Here is a 5,364-nt window from a genome sequence, read left to right as displayed (position 1 = left end):
AAAGAAAGAAAGAAAGAAAGAAAGAAAGAAAGAAAGAAAGAAAGAAGAGAGGGAGGGAGGGTGTGACAGAGAAGAAAAGAAGAAGGGAGGAAGGAAAGAAGGAAAAGAGAAAGGGAGAGAAGGAGGAAAAAAGAAAGGGAGAAAGGCAAGAAGGAAGGGAGGGAAGAAGGCTTAGGCCCTTCTCTGGGGTAATCAGGCTAAAGTGGAATGAAGTGTTGCCAGTTTTCAGCTATATGTGAATTCCTTGCTTACTTGCTCAATATACACCAATAAACAAAGACTTAAGCAGACTCCTCCCCCTTGGATGCTAGGTACTGATGTTTGCGCCAAGCACAGCATGAGCTTCAAGGTGGGAGGGGTTTGAGATTCTTTTAAGACAATAGTAGCTCCTGACTTCTCAGAATTAAATCTAAAGAGTTTTGTCATGACATTCAAGAATGTGTATTACTGGAAACTTTTAATAAAATCCAGAAAGAGGAGAAGAAAAAGAAGACTTTTATGCTTACACATATACAGCATCTATTTACTTTTTTATAAATGCAAATTTTCATATAAATGTGTGTCTTTGATCCTCACAACAAGCCTGGGAGATAGATGCTATTATTATTCCCATTTTATAGTTGAATAAACTGAGACAGACAGAGGTTAAGTGACTTACCCAGGGTCATACAGCTAGTAAATGTCTGAGACTGGATTTGAACTGAGATCTTTCTCACTCCAAACCCAGCACTTTACACACTGCACCACCTAATTGTAAGACACATCAGACCCAGATTCCATAATACCAACAAAGAAGTCTAAAGTATTTGTGGGTTCCTAGATGTAGAGCTAGAGGCCATCTCAAAAAGTCATCTAGTCCAACTCCTTTATTATATTGATGAGGAAACTTTAGGACCAAGGAAGTTAAATGACTTGCCCAAGGTCACACATGAAGCAAGTAACAGAAACAGGATGTGAACATAGGCTCATTGATACTAAAGTCAGAGCTCTTTCCATTGTTTATCCTGCACAGAAAGACAAACAACCTGTTGGCATAGTTTCCAAGCCTGAGAATAAGCTCCATGATTGGCTAGCATGATTTGATTAATGGAATCATCTGGGGGAAGTTGTGCAGATGTGATCATGGGATCTGTACGATTGTGTTTGTCCCAAGTAATTTCCCAGCAGGAACCTTCCCAGTCAATCCAAAGATAAGCAGGAAAAGAGAAGAGTCAGAGAAAGAAATTGTATGATTATTTCCTTTCCCAATGAGAGTTCTCTTACCTTTCAGAAATCTTAAGTGGAAGGCTTTCTCAGTTAAAACTAGTTATCCCTTCCACATTAAAATTTTCCCCATCTCAGTTTCAATATATGACCAGTAAGCATAAGAAATTAAATGGGAATTTGAGGAGAGTTTTGTAGAAGCCATAGACAACACACAAAGGCCAGCAGATGACACAGAAAAGTTTAGAAACTCAGAAATTCATAAAATACACGTATAGTATTATATATCAACATAATTTATCTTTTCATATCACAATAATTAAAGATTTTTTCTCTGGTATGAAGAGAAGGCCAAAAAATTTTATAGATATTTTCCAGATCATGGGGGCATCATACCCCTAACCCCCATAATGTGGAAAGGATAACTGTATTACACAAATAAGATTCTAAAAATAGAACATCAGAAACATTTATGGTCATTAACCTGATTTCCATATCTTAAGGTATTTTTTCACTCATCTGGCAAATTTTCTATTGTACAAATGTATTTTCATATAGAGAGAGCCATGGATAGGGCCTGGACTTCTGATGTCATTGGTGTAGGGAGCTACTTACATAGGGCTTCCTGTGCCAATGGGAGTCAGTACCTTAACTGGAACCAATAGAGATTTGCTCAAGGTCACGAAGCAAATAAGTGTCAGAGGCAGGATTTCAAAACAGGTGTTTCTGACTCTAAGGTCAGTTATTTATCTACTATAACACACTCCCACATACATATGTATGTGTAGGTATATATGTGGGCATGTATGCATATGCATAATGAAAGACACTCATTAAACACTTACTACATGCAAAATACTGTTCTTTTATATAGCAGTAGAAGGAGAGGGCTAGTCCAAAAGGCAAGGGGCTTGGTCAAATCTCAGTGCCGGGTCTTATTTGAGTCCTCCAAGATCAGTTACTCTATTACTATTAAAACCTTCAGAGAAAAATTGACCATGACATTATCCCACAGGTTATAGCCACACTTGAACACTATACCAACTATAGAAAAGTCCTACACTTTTTCTTTGGAATCACTGTGTTTGGTTAGCTGTCTATCAAGTGCCAGTAGGTAAGATGATTGTACATATTGAAATATTATATATCTCAGATATATATGTACACACACAGATACAAATAAATGTGTATGTGTGTGTGTATATTTATATACATACATACATATAGATATTTAATTCTAAGGGAACTTAGAAAACATTTAGTCTAACTCCTCATGAAGATAAGGAAACTGGAGTTCAAAAAGGTTATGACTTCTTCAAGGCTTCAAAGGTAGCAGAGTCAGAATTTTAACCTGGGTCCTTTGAATCTCAAGTCAAAACTTTCCCACAGTATTTTAGTGACTTTGTCCTGGTGTACCCTTAATATCTTAAAATCAGCCAATCAATTCCTCTCAAAACAATGGACTATTTTTCCAGACTCAGAACATGATGGACACTTAACATCGTGACTAACATCCAATTCCTCTCTTCCCACAAATTCATAATGGTCCAGAAATCTTTCTGTTTAATTTTTTCAAGAGAAACATACTTGGCTGAAACACCCCTAAACACCACTCCCTCCGGCCAACATCCCATCTTAGAGGCTTTGGGGGGAAAAACTCAGGAATATAATTTCAAAATATTGCTCCATTAACCTCTTATCATTGATAATAATTGCATCAAAAAAACCTTCTAACTATTGAATCACAAGTTCCACTTAAAAGTTAAATTGCATCAGAGAATTAAGTCATCAAGATAAGGATACAGCGAACCAATGGGCTTGAATGAAGAGAATGTTTAACAGCAATAGCTCCAGACATCAATTGGTTGATAGAACCAAGTAAAAAATCTAAAGAACAGGAATATTTGTGGATGTGGAGCTTCTCTAAAAAATGTATATCCGGCCATTGGAAAGATGAGTTTCCTTTCTAGGGCTGAGGAGAGGATTGCTCTAGGTAGTAAGTATACCAGAGCCTCTAGCCCAAAGCAGAAATGCTTGAACTACACAGTCCCTTTCTTTGAGGCATTCCTATCTGCTTGTCTTACTCTAAATCACCCCAGTTTCTGTCTTTCATCGCCAACAGGGATTTTGTTCTAAAAGCACCTATATTGTGCTCCTTTGAATTCCCAGAAGGGCACTCATTAAACTACCCAGTAATTAATGATGGTAATTAAGAGTTGGGCACAGCTTTCACATAGTCTGCCCAGTAGTTGGCAGAGCCCAAGACCAAGAAAAGAAATAACCTGACACCGGGGTCTTGTATATGAGAGGCAACCAGAATTTTGTTGTGGAAATGAAGAGAATGCAGGAGAAACGGTTTGCAATAAATTTTGGAGTTTGGGAGGAAAGAATTACATTATTTGTGCCCACTAAAAAGGAATCAAGTTCAATCTTGAAATTGTTTGGGAAGGGAAATTTGAATAAGTTTATCAAGGTAAGTAAAGTAGAAACAGAATTTCTCTGGAAAATTATGTGAAATTTTCTTCTGCTAAGAATTCTAAACTCCACCATCCTCACTTTAGCCACACAGGGACTCCCTGAGTCATCAGGAGTGCTTTCCTGAGTTAGAAGTCCTACCATGTCTGCCCACACAGCACCAGACTGGAGAAGGTCACCTGAAAAGTCATGTGGCAAGTTTCCACCTTGCACCCAACTCTCCCTCATCCCCTAAGTTCATAGCCTAGGCTAGTCCTGAAGGAGTCTTTGATAAGTCTGGACCCGGAACAGAAGAGGGAAGAAGCTGAAAAAAAGTCACTGATGATTTCTGAGAAGAAAGAAGGCTTGAGTTTTGTGTATTCCTTCACATTGGGTTCTCTCTCTACAAGAAGAGGATTTAGATGCTGTGGACTGGTCTTCTGTGTTGATTTGAGGGGAAAGTGGCATCTATTGTCATTACACTGAAGACCTCTGGGCCCAGGCAAAAGCCTTCGAAGCTGCAGAGCAGGGAAAGGCTTTAACTCCCCCTCAACCAGCCTTTGCTAAGAACTTATTAAACAGGGACGGGTTAGAGTTAATCTGTCACTGAGAAGTACTTACCCAGACATCTTTTGGTTTTCAAATTACTTTATTGATCTGAAGATTTTGGTCTTTGGAATGTGACCCTGTTTGGTCTTAGAGCTAATCAGGAAACGCTACAAGGGAGATCACTTTGTAATCACCTCCCCAGCCTCCTCCCGAGCATTCCCAGCACTAGCCCTGATGCACTCTCCCATCTCCTGGTTTTTCCTCCTTCCCCTGCCCTTTCACGACCCCCGACTGAGGCACACTGGGCAATGGGGGCGGAATGAAGGAAGTTGGTGAGAAGACTTGGGGTGGGGGTGGAAAGGAAGGCGGAAATGACATGTCTAGTTCCAGAGTGTGTATGGGTCCTGGGAGCTGTCTGTGGTGCTGGATAGGGGTGAAGGGAGAGGAGAGGCAGACAGACAGACAGAGACAGAGACAGAGAGAGAAAGAGAGAGAGAGAGAGAGAGAGAGAGAGAGAGAGAGAGAGAGAGATTGACAAGGATGGTGGCACCACAGATAGTCAAACTGACAAGCACACCACGACAGGCTTGTGAAACTCAACCTGGGAGGAAGGGAATAAAAAGCCATCCTTTAGGTCACATCTTCCTCCCTGAGAGATGACCTGGTTTTTCAGTGCAAAAGGCCAGTCTCTTACACACACACACACACACACACACACACACACACACACACACACACACGTACACTCCGCATATTTCCCCTCCTCCCCTCCCTGGTGTGCCCGCCTGCCAGCAGCTGAGACTCTGGACAGTGAAGTGGCGCGTCTGCAAAGTTATCTGGAATCTTGGAGGGCTCAATTCCGGGTGGGAGAGCTAGACGGGGAGGAGCTCCAATTAGGACCCGGCACTGAAATTTGCCGGGCCCGCCACCTCTCAAGGCAGTCCCCTAACTGCTAGGCTGTGGCGTGCCTGGCTGGAGCAGTTCCCTAGCAGAAGCTTGGGGACGTGGCAAAGAAAAGGTAGGGAAGGGAGGAGATTCAAGGACCCGTGGCCACGGCGCCACGCTCCCAGTGCCACGCTCATCATCCACAAACATCTGCCCCCACGTCCCACTGCCCGGTCGACCTCATTTCACTGAGAGGTTCTGGGAAAGACCGGA

This window comes from Vombatus ursinus, unplaced genomic scaffold, assembly GCF_900497805.2.
Source record: "Vombatus ursinus unplaced genomic scaffold, bare-nosed wombat genome assembly UNPS02014825.1, whole genome shotgun sequence".
Classification (NCBI taxonomy): Eukaryota; Metazoa; Chordata; class Mammalia; order Diprotodontia; family Vombatidae; genus Vombatus; species Vombatus ursinus.
Note: the sequence above shows the minus strand (reverse complement) of the source record.